Raw genomic sequence first — 17034 nt, 5'->3', positions numbered from 1 at the left:
ACAAAACTCTTACATCATATGGATAAACAAATTACAAGAATTCATTACACATACGCTTGATTCCCGAATTCAACAACATATAACCTGCATACATTCAATCCTTAAGAATGTCGTTGTTAACATTATAATAACAAAGATAATACTCCCCCTAAAGATGAGATAGGTAGATTTTCAATCCGCACGTCTTTGTTATACCAATTCATATTATATGTTACTCCCCCTTAGTCTGTGATTTTCCTCTTTCGTTAGATAAATGTTTCAAGCACCAATGTCCTTTTCCCTAGTGATACCAATCAATATAAAATCGATACCAGTATCACTTGTTTACTCCATATATTTCTCCCCCTTTTATCACAAAATGACAAAGAAACGAAAAAATAAAGGACAACACAAAAAGGATCTTACAAATCTCAAAATAGACTTGTAACATGTAGAATCAAGTACGAGGGTTCCACACACCATTTTTGATAACCAATATCAAAACCGAAACTACAAAGTAATTATGTTTTGATATGTTATCATGGAAATAATTGCCCGAAAAAATTTTCACAAATAGTTTAGCAAACCAAAAATCAACTAATCATATTAGTTCCTTTGCGAAACCGATTGTACAAATACAATCGCTTCATTCGATGAGACCAAAATAAAGGTAACTCTAATTTCTCTTCAGGTTCTAATTATCCATATAACTTAGACCTTTAGGTTTTAAACAAGCCAAATACTAGGTTCGTTAACTAGCATTTCTTGTTAATGCATTCGATTAGACTTGAATAACCGAAACCTCCACTTTGATAAGTCTAACAAAGATCAGAATTAACTTAGTTTCTCTTATCCGGAATCGAATTGGACTAAACAATTCATCCCATAAACATTTTCTTTTATTAAGCCATAAATAATTTATACAAACCAAATAAATCAACTTGCATAATTATTCACCTCAACCGGAAGCAACTGAAACAACATAGACATTAAAGCACCGCAATTGCACCGAAATTTTGTAATCTTAAACGATTGATACCACACAATAAAGAAAGATAACAATAGTTTTTCTTAACCGAAACCAATTGAACCATACACGCATCCATACACACATAATGGAGTAAAACTTCAATTTACCGAAATTTTGTTAAGCAAAAGCAAAAAGATATATGCAATAAAATCAGGCTTTTCTTAAACAGGAAAAAAATTAACTAACAAGATTGTTAACTCAATTTCGCATCCACTTCTCCAATATGTTTGCATCTTCTTCTTCCAGGGAGAATCGATATCGAAATACCATTATGTTGTCATCCTTATCCAAAACAAAAGAATAACAACAACCAACCTTTACTAGAGAAAGGTGAAAACTGGTTTTTAACTGTTGCAAGAAAAAGTTGAAAAAACCGGACGCACAAGGTACTAATGTACCTTGACAATCCCTATGGATTTCCTTATATTTTCGAACGTTGCTCTATCTAATGGTTTGGTGAGAATATCAGCTAACTGACACTCAGATGGAACATACTCCAATTTTATAATACCATTTTCATATAATTCTCTAATAAAGTGATATCTGATATCTATGTGTTTAGTACGAGAATGTTCAACTGGGTTTTCAGTCAATTGAACAGCACTTGAATTATCACACAGTATGTTCATGGTTGAAATATTTATTCCATAGTCAATGAGCATTTATTTCATCCACAATAGTTGGGTACAACATGTACCAGCAACAATGTATTCTGCTTCACAGGTTGACAAGGACTGTGAATTATGTTTCTTGTTGTGCCAAGCTACAAGATTTTGACCAACATAGAAGCAACCACCAGAGGTGCTTTTTTCGATCTTCTACACATCCTGTCCAATCAGCATCAGAATAGGCAACAAGACTATTGCTTGTATCCATAGAGTATGAAAGACCATAATCTATTGTACCTTTAACATATCTAATAATTCGTTTTACAGCTTTGAGATGTGATTCTCTAGGGTCTGCTTGAAATCTAGCACAACATCCCAAACTAAAGGCAATGTTTGGTCTTGTTGTAATTATATATAGCAAGCTTCCTATCATAGATCTGTATAGTTTCTGATCAACCGATTTTTCTCTTGGATTTGATTGAAGTTTTCCAGTAGTTGGCATTGGAGTTGCCATAGGTTGTGCATCTTTTAGTTCGAATTTTTCAACTAAATTCCTTGCATATTTTTCTTGATAAAGAAGGATACTGTCCTTTTGTTGTTGTATTTGCAAACCGAGAAAATTTGATAATTCTCCAACATTACTCATTTCGAATTATCCACTCATAAGGTTCGGAAATTCATCTGTTAGAGCCTTTGAGGTGGACCCATAGATGATGTCATCTACATATATTTGTGCTACAAGAACATTTTTTCCACTCCACTTGGTGAAAAGTTTCTTATCAGCACCACCTCAAGAGAACCCCTTTTGGAGCAAGAAGGAAGTCATTTTATCATACCAAGCTCTTGGAGCTTGTTTTGGGCCATACAAGGCCTTCTTAAGTTTAAAAACATAATCTGGGAATAATGGTTCTTCAAATCCTTTAGGTTGAGCAACAAAAACTTCTTCTTTTAAATCCCCATTCAGAAATGCATATTTAATATCCATTTGAAAAAGTTTTATCTTAAGATAACAAGCATAGGCAAGTAATAGTCTTATTGATTCTAAACGGGAAACAAAAGCAAAAGTTTCATCAAAATCAATACCTTCTATTTGAGAAAATCCTTGAGCAACGACCTAGATTTATTTTTGACAATCGTCCCAAATTCGTCTGATTTGTTCTTGTAGATCCACTTTGTTCCAAGATGTTTACTCCTGGTGGCTTAGGAACAAGTTCCCATACTTCTTGTCTTTTAAACTGATTGAGTTTTTCGTGCATTGAGTTTACCCAAGCAGGTTCACTGAGTGCTTCCTCAACGTTTTTGGGCTCTATTGAAGAAAGAAAACATGAATAGTGACAGACACTCTGAAGTTCTCTTCGAGTCATAACTCTAGCATTGGCATCTCCAATGATGTCTTCAGACGAGTGTCTTTGATGTACCCATTTAACAGGTGTTTGAACAATATTTTCAGTATCATTGGGTTGTTCAACAATACTTTCATTATCATCTTTATCATTGGTGTCACTAATTAAAGGAACAACAGATGGTTCAGTTTCAGTCTGTTTTTCTTTAGTAACAGTTTCAGAGGGAGGAAGCTCTGGTGCAATGTGATTGTCTTGGGAAAAATCGCTAATGTCATCAATGACCACATTAATTGATTCCATCATGACTTTGGTTCTGAGATTGTATACCCTGAAGGCACGACTATCAGAAGCATACCCAAGAAAAATTCCTTCATCACTTTTGGAATTAAATTTTCCTATATGTTCTATGTATTTGAGAATATAACATTTGCTTCCGAAAACCCTTAAATAACTTAGAATAGGTTTTCTTCCATACCATAATTCATATGGGGTATTTAGAGTTTTTTTATCTTAGATAGACTCTGTTTATAAGATAACAAGATGTAAATACAGCTTCCCCCCAGAAGGTTAATGATAGGTTTTTATTATGAAGCGTTACTCTTGCCATTTCTTTGATATTTATATTCTTTCTTTCGGCTACTCCATTTGCCTGAGGTGTAATAGGAGCAGAGAATTGACGACTTATTCCAAGACTATTACAATATTCATATAATTTTGTATCCTTGAATTTTGTCCCACGATCGCTTCTTATCTTCTTAAGCTTGCGACCTTGTTCATTTTGAATTCTATTCACAATGATTTTGAACTCCTCAAGAGTGTCATTTTTGTGCTTCAGAAAAGCAACCACAGTGAACCGTGTATAGTCGTCTACCATCACTAAAGCATACTTATTTCCTCCAACAGATGCTTGTTGGATTGGACAGAATAGATCCATATGAATAATATCGAGAGGAGCACGAGTGGATATATCCCGAGAAAGTTTGTGTGGAATTTTTCCTTGCTTACCCTTTTGGCATGCACCACAGACACCTTCTACTTTAGTGTTAATTTTTGGAATGCCTTTGACAAGTTCACGGTTAATGAGCTTACCTAGCATTCGGTAGTCGATATGACCAAAGCGTTCATGCCACAAATGAGTTGACTCAACCTTAGTCAAGTTACAATATAAATTGGATTGTATATCAAGGAGATAACAATTATTCATACTTCTTCGTCCTCGAAAAATTACTTTCCGAACTTATCTTCAACATCACAACCTTTCATATTGAAGATAACTTTGTGACCTTTATCACAAATTTGACTGGTATATAGAAGATTAGATTTCATTCCTTTAACATAAACAACATCATGGATTTCGGGAATACCTGGAAGTTTGATAGTGCCCTTTTTTCTAATAAGACAGCTGCTTCCATCTGCAAAGGTCACAGATCCTCCTTTGTAGTATTCTGTTTTTGTGAAGCAAGAAAGATCACCTGTCATATGTCTACTACATCCACTATCCAGAAACCATTGGAATGGTGAGGTTGTTTTAAGTGCAAAATCTCTAAGACAATCTTCACCAGATTCAGGATGGTTTGTTAAGTTCTTAAAAAGTTTCTTAATACGGTTAATCAGATATTTTGTAAAACAAATCTTCTGATTTAAACAATTCCATCCCTTTTGAAAGCGGTTCCTGGTCTGACTCTTATTAGACTGTTTAAGATGTATGGATGAAAGAATTGAGCATTCTTGAGAATCTCTTGATTTAGACTCTTAAGTGTTTTTCACCAGTTTTCTATCAATCATGATATTACTGATATCATCAGTATATGACTGGTTCTGTTCAATCCTTTTATCTAACATTTTAACAAGAGCAGAGGGATATTCTTCAGAGTCTTCTTTCAGACCATCTAAAATCTTTAAAACGTTAATTGAATCGTTCATCTGATTCAAATTCTTGTAGGATGAATTGCACCAAACAGAGATTGTTAGATCTTTTCGTGTTTGCCTGCTTTGATACCAATTGAAAAGGCGAGGGCACCCAAATATACCTCAAGCTAAAACTTTTCCTTCCTATAAGTCATTTCTCCGAAAGTGGTTGTCTATAGACTGAGTCGAGACAATACAACTAATCGAGTCACACTTCGTGTGATCGTCTATGGATAAGGGTCGAGACAATACAACAACGAAGTATGTTTTACTTGATAAAAAGGTTCGGACTTAACTAAACACAATAGGATTGTTGACCAAGTAAATAGGAATTAACGTTTGTGTAATTTACTTTAATTATAATAAAACAATTATAATTCGGAAAATAAAAGTAAATGACACGGCAATATTTTGTTAACGAGGAAACCACAAATGCAGAAAAACCCCGGGACCTTGTCCAGAATTGAATACTCTCAGGATTAAGCCGCTATACAAAATAAACCAACTTCGTATAGTTGAGACCAAGCAACTAAACCTACAGTTCACCTAGTTCCGTCTGTATTCCCACGCCTCCAACTTATAAATAAGTCACGTACTTGGAACAATTCCTTTGGTTCGTATTCCAAACAGTAAAGGAACAACAAATATGTTTGGTATCAACTCTCTTCAACCAAGTGATATGAGTTGGACAAAGGCTCTTCTGTTTATCTTAACATAAAATCCTTCGTCAAGTCCTTAGATCTATCTTATGTTCAATCACCCAAGGTAATTGTAAGATTTTGCAATAAATACTTTTAATCACAAAGAATTGTATTGATTCTGATCTACTCAAATAATCAATCTAATCTACCACAATGATAAACCTATTATAGTTGGATCCTATTTTTACTGAAACAAGTATTGTGCACACCAAAGATTTATAAACCTAAGTCAGAAATCTTCTATCTCTTCTTTGTCTTCAAATCTTCTTAGATCTTCAATAAACACCTGTGCACAACTACTTGAATCTCTTGTGATCAATCACACACAGAACGGAGTATGCTAACAATGGATTATCACAAGATTGTCTTTAGCACTAACAACAGTCTAAAGATCCCTGTCGAAACATCGATCTAGTTTGAGTGAATCTTATATCAGAAGAGAAGATTCTCAAGCATAAACAAACTAGGTGCAATCAAAGTTCAACCACCGTCAATCAAATCAACTGAAAACAAAAGATAAACCGCAATTATCTAGTTTCCCAACAATGGTACCAATAGAGCTTCTCAATCCCAAAGAAGACTTTAAACTGAGCGGCCGTAAGATATTTTGCCTAATTAGGTTACTCTCCTCTCCGAATAGACGGTTTCACCAGGAACAACACAACCGAGGAAATTTACTGTCAAGAAGGATTAGTTAGCTATAAATGCAAACTCAAAGTATTTATAGACAAGGAAGTTTGGACACCAAGTAATTTCCAAAACCGAAAATATTCTCAAGATATGCAATATAATTTCCAAATTCGGTTTTCATAATTCCTGGAAATGCTCTGTCCTGAATAATGACCGAAAATCTCCTTGGAAAATCTTTAGCTAGTAAATGCACATTACTAATTATTATTTTCCATATATAAAATTAAAAACCTTAATTAAAAGATTCTTAACTTATTTAATTTCGATCCTGGGATTTTCTTCCTTTTAGTTGTTAAGTAATATCTTTGAACAATAAAAGATACGCATTATTGCACGTGTTCAAAGTGTGTCGACATCCTTACTTTGTAAGTCCTATTTCATACTTACACACTTGAAACCGATTTACCGCACTTCCAAATAAGTTTAGAATTGGTTCATCTGACTTTCAAAAACTATGTGATTGATCAAGAAACACTCAATCACAAAACATGGGTTTAACGGTTCTACCAAAACAAGTTTCGGTTCTACCTCCATGTGAGTACTGTGCATAGTCACACTAGCTTTCCAAACTTTGGTTGACTAGGTACTAGGATCGGTTCCCCACATATATATGGTATCTAACTTATATGTGTTGCACATGTCCATAGGATCGGTTCCCCTTTGCCTAAAAACGTGTTGCACATGTCCATAGGATCGATTCCCCTTTCTGCTATAAACCTTGCTGCACCTCATACAAGGATTGATTCCCCTTTGTGATGTACTGCACCTCTTCATATGATCGGTTTCCCTTTACCCAGATTCGGTTCAATAAATCACAAAATCGATCATATCACATGTGATTACTTAAGATCGGTTTCACTAATAAAAGTCATACCAATACATAAGTCAGGCCTCATGTGAATAGTTTTACCAAGAACACAAATAAGTCATGAGCGGTTATAATAAATACACATATTGGTCGTTCATAAGATATGCAATGAAGAGCAATCCCAATAACGCCTGGTGATTTCCTTTTCGATTCAAAAAACAAGTTCGTGCACTTACTTCCTTAAAAGACATGTAAAACATTGTTTCCTAGGATGAAATCCTCACCTCATACCCATACATAATCACAATAGCATTTAAAACCATTATGTCAATGTCTTATCTACAAAGTTTAATGATTAAGAAATAAACCTCGTATTGTATTCCTTAATACTATGTCTCTCTAGAGTGTTCATACTTTGCAGTTTTGTTTTCAATATGCACGACTTGAAAGATACGTTAGGGAATGAAACAGTTCAAGTCAAATATCACTAAACTCAAGTGGAAGAATAATGTTGTGGTTGTATCTCCTTACTTCTTCAATTCTTCAAGTCTTCGCAATACTTGTAATGTCTCATATCCTAAAACTTTCAAGCTAACCTATACGAAGTTGACTCTAGTACATTTAATCAAGCGACTCTTAAATGAGTTTTGATTCACTAAAATATGAAAACCAAACTTGACATACCAACGCTTGGTGGGTTCAACCGAGCTATTTTCTAACAGCACTCCCCACAAAGAATTGGCAATTAAGCACAAGTTCAATTAAGAACTCTCCTGAAAAAGCGGGGGTCTAACAACACCACCCAATATTTCTCTTAGCAATCTGTATGGAAAAACTCGAACATACTTTTAAGAGAATCAACAAGACTCAATCAATTAAAAGTACATCAACGAGTTTATATCTCTCTCTCTCTTAATTTGATTTCCTCAAACAGAAACTGCGAGTACTAATCAAATACAAGGAATAACTTGGATGCTACCAAAGACCAATATCCAAGGATCAATCAATAAAAATCAACAACCAAAGGTTGGATTACTCTAATTGATGATATAACGCACAACCTGTATTATTTCAATTATAAAGATAAAACAATATAACGCGGAAACTGAAATAACACAGACACCAGAAATTTTGTTAACGAGGAAACCGCAATTGCAGAAAAACCCCGGGACCTAGTCCAGATTGAACACACACTGTATTAAGCCGCTGCAGACACTAGTCTACTCCAAACTAACTTCGTACTGGACTGTAGTTGAACCCAAATCAGTCTCCCACTGATCCAAGGTACAGTTGTACTCCCTACGCCTCTGATCCCAGCAGGATACTGCACACTTGATTCCCTTAGCTGATCTCACCCACAACTAAGAGTTGCTACGACCCAAAATCACAGGCTTTGAAAATAAACAAATCTGGCTCACACAGACAAGTCTATCAAAGGATCAATCTGTCTCCCACAGAAAAAACCCTAAAGTTTTTGTTCCGTCTTTTGATAATAATCAAGGTGAACAGAAACCAATTGATAATCCGGTCTTATATTCCCGAAGAACAGACTAGATAAATCAATCACCTCATAAAAATCTCAATCGTATGGTAGAGAAACAAGATGTTGCGGAATCACAAACAATGAGACGAAGATGTTTGTGACTACTTTTTATATCTTGCCTATCAGAGATATTAATCTCAATCCAATCAATCTGATTGTACTCGTACGATAGAAGATGCAAGATCAGATCACACAACTACGATAAAAGTAGTATCGGTTTGGCTTCACAATCCCAATGAAGTCTTTAAGTCGTTAACCTGGTTTTAGAAGAAGAAAACCAAAGGTTAAAGGAGACACGACTCTACCACGCAAACTAGTATCACACGTGAAGTGTGGGGATTAGTTTTGCAGAGTTGCTAGATGTCCCCTTATATAGTCTATCAAATCAGGATTTCGCCTTGGTTTGGATTCAAGCTAATATTTCTCAACCGTTAGATCGAAAACTTAGCTTGTTATACACAAATGAAATGCACGCTTCTAGGTTTGTCAACCGTACCCAAACGTGTACATTGTTGGTTAAACAATAGTTAACCAAAAGGTTATCCCTATGAGCATTTCATACCAACCATATTCTTCTTCACCATAACTAGTTCAAATGACTCAAATGAACTAGTTAGAGAGTTGTTCAATTGCAAGGAAATCTTATGTACTATACAAGACATAATTGACGCAAAGATGATTTGATTCACTCGAATCGGTTCATGAACTTTATAGCCACGGTTTGCAAATTGCATTCCTTAGTCTTTGTAAGTTTAAGTTCAGAAATCATCTTCAGATATATAACCTTCTTAAGTTCTAGGTTCGAAGACTTAAGCAACCAGGCAGAGTTTACAAACTCCAGCAAAAAATCTGGGCAAAGACTTTCCGCCGGTTCGCGGACTGGTACTCACGCAACAAGTTTGTCAACTCCAGTAGAATTTCTCGGGATGAGAAGTTCGGCAGTTCGCGGACTTGGCAACAAGCCATTCTTCCGGTTTCTCTTGATCAACAAAGTTCGCAAACTTTGGTTCAAGGGATAGGACTTATGCACATATGTGTTTCCACAACAACTTATGTCCATCATTGGTTATGTAATCTAAACTCTCATTCCAACCATTGAAACATTCTTAGAGGACGTTATATATTTGTTACACCATTTATCGTCAAAGCAATTTTCAAAGTGATTGAAACATATCATGACTTTCGTCACTAGGTAAAGATAAACATGGTCGAAGAGAAACGCTTACCAACACATATTTCGAGATATAGATAGGAGAGGTATACTCGGCTCGAAATACCAAATGTGTATAATCTAAGTCTATATATAGCATACGACTTTTTGTCTCAAGAAGTAGGAGATAGAGTAGATATACTTTTGAGTGACAGATAAGTTCAAGTCTTCACATACCTTTTTGTCGAGAAATTCCACCGGTTCCTTGAGTAGTTCTTCTTCTTGTATGATGAATCGCCATGAAGTCCTTGAGCTCAACTACATTTTCCATCCTAGTCCGAGACTTAGCTATAGTAGACTAGAAATCAAGACTTATAGTTTTGACACTAACATTGAAAAACATGCTTGAGATAGCAACGCATGCGAGTTCGACCGAGCAATGCTCTAACATCTTCCCCATAAAATGTCATTCCCGAAATAACAACAAGAGCGACCTTACTTTCACAAGAAAAGAAGGATTTCTTTGGACATAACAAATCACATATGAATATGAATTTGAATCCAAATATACTCAATTAAATTAGCCACAAGAAAACTCATGATCAATTCAATCGGAATACACAAATAAATTACACAAGAGTGTGATTAATTCAATTGGTCATGCTCGACATAAGAGAACTTACGGATCCTCACAGTATATACATAAAATATGGATCAAGGAAGATCAATATTGCGGAATATACAAGGATTCATTCTATTCTGTATCACTATTTTCACAATGACATACAATAGACATAATCCTCGTAAACAAAAGATCATCCTATCTTCCATGAATTGCAAGATGACATAATAGGCTTAAAAATTTTGTAATGTCAAAATCTCATTCTTCTTTTATCAATACATGCATATCGACATACGAAAGATTTAACTTTTGACAAAGTATGGGACAATCATAGTTCACGGACGCAAACACACATATCCCATAACAAGTTTGCAATATATAAAACCATAAAGATTAATACTGCAAAAATCATCTTCCAAACAACTTTTTATAATTTAAGTAAATAAGTCTAAAAACAAGAAAGATGAAGATGTTGGACATATCTATGTGTAATCACAAAAATGGCTATTCCAAACTCTAGTTATTCTTCCTAAAAACACAAGAATAAAATTCTCATAAGAAGATTTACTAGACATTAAGACCTTTGAAGAATTCTTTATCGTCCCCGAACTCCTTGTCGTCAACAATCATTGGGACATAAGTTTCATGAATATAGGAGTTAGTATCAATAAACCTTCTTGACTGATGTCGAACTAGGGCCTTCTGAATATCAAGAGTCTTGACCACAACAGCCTTTATCTGTTGAATCTCCTTTCGTGTCTCCTTCAATACTTCAAGAACATCAGAAAGCTTCTGAGAATTTAAAGGAACAACTCTTGGCTTCCTCACATTCCTTCTTTTTCTTTTCAAAGTTGGAGGAAACAGATATTTCTCTTTTTCCTTCATGATTGATGGCTTGACAATCATATTAACATCTTTTCCATCAGAAGACATAATACTTGGAGTATCCATAAGCGTATGGGTTTGTGAGAGGAAATCACAATTCAACTCAACAAGAAGTCTTAAGATAAAAGAATTTTCAGGGAAAGAAAAAGGAATGTAGGGTTACGCAACCTTTAATAGGTTCGTGCACGCACAATTCTGAACCCTAGAGAGAGTAGAATTATCGAGAATAACCCTCCTTTATTGATAGATAACGAATTCCAAAAACAAAACTAAGAAAATATGAAAGTAAACTTTTCCTAAAGCCTGATAGGTGCACAACCTTGTCTCTTTTGATCAGGCACATGAGACAAGATCTACAAAACAACACAATCAAGTTGTGTTGCGGTGAACAATAATCTGTCCACCATGTTCCTCTTGAGAGAAATCTATAGACCTTTGTCTATCAAAACGATTGGACCATACTTTATTCTCTAATGGTCTTGTTTCATCCTTGGAAACTAAATTCTTAGACGAAGATAAAATCTTACATACCTCAGCGGTCTTTTGAACAAGTTTGAGCTTGTTTGCTAATCGATTTGCTCTTCGATGAAGTTTGTTAACATGTCTCAATTTGTGTTTGTACTTGTAACACTTTGATAGTTCATGACCTTTGAGAGAACAATATGAGAACGTCAACCTTGAATATAACTCAGGCATCTGAGATGTGCAAGCTGCTAGACACATAGTTGAACCTGAAACATTATTCACAGAGTTTCCAATATAAAGGTCAGTTTAATCTTCCAGATTGGTTGAGTTTTCTTCTGAAAGAATATCAAGATTGATGTATGTATTGCTACAATTATCAAAATCAATATTTTCACAAATAAGTGCAACACTTTATTTTTCGTCTTTATTAGAATCATAGTTGTCAGACATTTCATCAAGAGTTGCAGCAAGACCTTTGTTCCCAGTGTATTTCTTTCGATTTGGACACTTATTTGCAAAATGACCAAAGCATTTATACTTAAAGCACTGAGGCATATCCTCGTCATTAGTTTCATCATTATCCCTATTTTTAGGAGGAACACGATTATGTGGTTTATCTGATGACTTGGATTTATCTCTGGAGAACCGTTTACTTCTCTTCAAAAAAAGATCCCTAAACTGTCTTGTGATCAATGAGAATGACTTGTCAAGATCTTCATCTGATGAGTCAGCCTCAGAAAGATCATCTTCAGAGATGTAAACACTTTTACTTTTGTCAAGTAATTTACTGTTATTTAGTGCTTTGAAAGCAACATCCTTACTGGACTTGGACGTTTCCTCACGATCAAAGATCTTTAGCTTCCCAACCAGAGTATTTCTGGATAGCGTTGAGAGATTATTTCCTTCAATGATGGCATGCTTCTTAGAATCGTATCTATATGGCAACGATCTGAGAATTTTCATCACAATGTCCTTTTCAGGAATGGTCTTACCCAATGCGAAAGATGCATTAAAAATTTCAGACACTTTGTGATTAAACTCATCAAATGTTTCTTTATCTGCCATACGAAGGTTTTCCCAATCAGAATTTAGATTTTGAAGTCTAGCTTCTTTCTCACTGGTATTTCCTTCAAATACGGTTTCTAAGATATCCCAGGATTCTTTAGACTTAGTGCACATAGTCACATGGTGCTGAAGATCTGGGGTAATGGCATGTATGATAGCATTTAAGCCGTCAGAATTTTGCTTTACAACAAGGATTTCTTCTGGACTATATCTACCAATATCCTTAGGTATAGATACATCGCCTTCTGTATTAACCGGAGGATCATAGCCATTAACAACACGTACCCATATTTGAAAATCACGAGCTTGAAGAAAAGCACGCATAACAATTTTCCACCATAGGTAGTTTGAGCCATCGAACTGGTGTACATTTATGGAGATAGAATTCCTATCGATAGAGTCAGTTCGCTACAAACACGGACTTGTAAGGTCTTTAAATGTGTTTGCCTGCTCTGATACCAATTGAAAAGGCTGGGGTCTAACAAACACACCCAATATTTCGATTAACAATCTGTATGGACTGACTCTAGTATACTTTTAAGAGAATCAACTAGACTGTCAGAATCAATCTTAATAAAAGTATATCAAAGAGTTATATCTCTCTTTCTCAATTCAATACTTACTCAAGAAAATAGAAATATGCGAGTCTAATTGAATAAAAGGGAAATCACTTCAACGGTACCAAAGACCAATGTTCAAGTATCAATGAATTTCAATCAACAACCAAGGGTTGGATTTCCCAATTGATTGATTCAAACACACAACCTGTGATATTTCAATTATATAACAAAATATAATGCGGAAAATAAATAACACAGACACCAAAAAATTTGTTAACGAGGAAACCGCAAATGCAGAAAAACCCCGGTACCTAGTCCATATTGAACACACATTGTATTAAGTCGCTACACACACTAACCTACTACAAACTAACTTCGGTATGGACTATAGTTTAACCCCAATCAATCTCACACTGATTCAAGGTACAGTTGCGATCCTACGTCTCTGATCCCAGCAGGATATTACGCATTTGATTCCCTTAGATAATCTCACCCACAACTAAGAGTTGCTACGACCCAAAGTCGAAGACTTTAATAAAAAAATATGTATCACACAGAAAAGTCTACAGTAATAGATAAATCCGTCTCCCACAGAAATACCTACGAGTTTTTGTTCCGTCTTTTCATAAATCAAGGTGAACAAGAACCAATTGATAAACCAGGCTTATATTCCCGAAGAACAGCTCAGTATTATCAATCACCTCATAATAATCTAAATCGTATGGTGGGAAACTAGATATTGTGGAATCACAAACGATGTGACGAAGATGTTTGTGACTTCTTTTATATCTTGCCTATCGGAGAAATAAATCTCAAACCAATCCTTACGATTATACTTAGTACGATAGAAACAGCAAGATCAGATCACACAACTACGAGAAAGTAGTATCGGTCTGGCTTCACAATCCCAATGAAGTATTCAAGTCGTTAACCTACAGGGTCTCGATAGAAACCTAAGTTTAAAGGAGAATCGAATCTAGCTAATACAACTAGTATCACACAGGAGGTGTGGGGATTAGGTTTCCCAGTTGCTAGATTTCTCCCTTATATGGTCTTTCAAATCAGGGTTTGCAATCAATGTTAGCTTAGTAACAAAGCATTCAATATTCACCGTCAGATGAAACCTGATTAGATTCAAGCTAATATCTTTCAACCGTTAGATCAAAACTTAGCTTGTTATACACAAATGAAATGCACTTTTATCTAGGTTTGTGTAACCGTACCCAAACATGTACATCTAGTTGGTTAAATAATAGTTAACCAAATGGTTAGCCATATGAGCACTTTCATATCAACTAGTTCAAATGAGTCAAACGAACTAGTTAGAGAGTTGTTCAATTGCTTAGATCTTTATAATAGATACAATTGAAACAAAAACGATTTGATTCACTCGAATCGATTCATGAACTTTATAGCCACGGTTTGCAAACTTGCATTCCTTAGTTTATATAAGTTTAAGTTCACGAATAATCATTTTTAGAAAATAACCAACTTAAGTACGCGGACTGGTACGCGGACTTAAGTACCCGAAATAAGTTTTTAAATAGTTCACAAACTCCAGCAAATTTTCTCGGGAAGAGAACCTCTGACAGTACGCAGACTGGGTATGCGGACTAAGTTCGCGGACTTTTTTTTAGGTTTTTCTGAGCAACAAAGTATGCATACTTTGGTTCAAGGAATAAGGACTTATACATGTATGAGTTACCACACAATGCTTATATCCAACAATGGTTATATAATCTAAACTCTCATTTCAATCAATGAAACATTCTTAGAGGACGTTATATATTTGTTGTTCACAAACCATTTTTCGTCAAAGCCATTTTCAAGTGATTGAAACTTAACATGACTTCCGTCACTAGTAAATATGAACTTGGCCAAAGAGAAAGCTTACCAACACATATTTCGAGAAATAGATAAGTGAGATAAACTCGTCTCGAAATAGCAAATGTGTATAATCAAAGTGTATATAGCAAAATGATTTTTGTCTCAAGATAGGATATAAAGTAGATAGACTTTTGAGTGATAGATAAGTTCAAGTCTGCATATACCTTTTAGTCGATGAAGTTCCACCAGTTCCTTGAGTAGATCTTCGTCTTTGTATGATGATCGCCATGGAGTCTTGAGCTCAACTGCACTTTCTATCCTAGTCCGAGACTTATCTAATAGTAGACTTGAAATCAGGACTTATAATTTTGATCATGAACATTGACAAATATGCTTGAGAAAGTAATGCATGCGAGTTCGACAGAGCAGTGCTCTAACAGTTTTTATCAGGAGTTCGTTTTCTGAAATGAACTCTGTTTTTTTAGGTTTTTATCAGGAGTTCATTTCTGGAATGAACTCTATTTTTTTAGGTTTTTATCAGGAGTTCATTTCTGGAATGAACTCTGGTTTATATAGGTTTTTATCAGGAGTTCATTTCTAGAATGAACTCTGGTTTCATATAGGTTTTTATCAGGAGTTCATTTTGACGTAAGAACTTCTGATAAAGGTGATTTCTGAAAAATTAAGTAGAAATTAACATGAGTTCATTTTGACGAATGAACTTTTATAAAAAAAATAAGTTGGAATTAACATGGAAGGGTACTTTGATCCATTTAATATTTTTAAATAACTATGGAACAAACAATAAAGGCATTTTCCCAAAGGACTAAACTGACATGGGCCCACCTAAAAAAGGACCAAACGATATTTTTCCCTAACCAAACTAACTTTTGACTTGTCGAGTTTTAGAAGTCAAAAAACTACTTCTGATATGCTATCTAAATAGGAGCGCATTTGGATACAGATCTGCTTCTGATTTCTGTAACTTTTCGACTTCTAGAATTCGTTTTGAAATTTGACAGTCAAACTGAATTCTGACTTTTAGACTTCAATAAGTCAAAAAGTTACTTCTGGTGTGATAAAACCCGTTGGTCATTAATATCTGTTAAGTTCATAGTTACTCTTTTTCGACGTGCTTATCTTGTTCATTAATGCTGATATTAGTCGCTTAGTTCGAATACTAGTAAGGCTGCACAAGAACCGATTAAGAAGACATGTACCGGACTGGTACCGTAAAAACCGAACCGGAACCAGTGTATCCGGTACAGGGATCGGTACTCAGTTTGAGAACCAGGATAAAACTAAGTACAGGGACCGGTTCTTGGGTGGTACCAGACTGGAACCGGACCATTAGTACCGGCTAATATGAGCCGTTAAGATCTAGATATAGTTTTAATCTCAGCCGTCCATACTAGGTATAGTATAGACTATCGATAATCAGTTCATTCATCTAGATATTGAACTTCAGTTATTTTTGGACCCTTATTAGACTTTTACATACATCCATCAATGAATTATCTATGCATCAGTTACGTTTTGTCCATATATAAATGTATTAAAGGGCCCTCTTATGAATGCTCGCCCCAAGCCTCTAAAATGATTGAGACGGCACTGCTACGTTTTAAAAAGAAAAAGGGTTTGCAAAGAGTGGAGTAACTATTTTACATGAGCTAATTCCCGTATGACTTATTTGTTTTTCCCTGCAAAGTTGACAAGAATTTTTATTTTGATAACCGTTTAACTAAATCAAATTAAAATATATAATACCGGCTGAAATTGGTATGCAAGGGATAGTACATCGGTCCAAACACTTAAAAATGTAGACATGCATGGATATTACATGGGTATCC

Source organism: Papaver somniferum, chromosome 6 (genome assembly GCF_003573695.1).
Source record: "Papaver somniferum cultivar HN1 chromosome 6, ASM357369v1, whole genome shotgun sequence".
NCBI classification, from domain to species: Eukaryota; Viridiplantae; Streptophyta; class Magnoliopsida; order Ranunculales; family Papaveraceae; genus Papaver; species Papaver somniferum.
The sequence above is the reverse complement of the archived record's forward strand: the minus strand, read 5'-3'. Positions refer to the sequence as shown.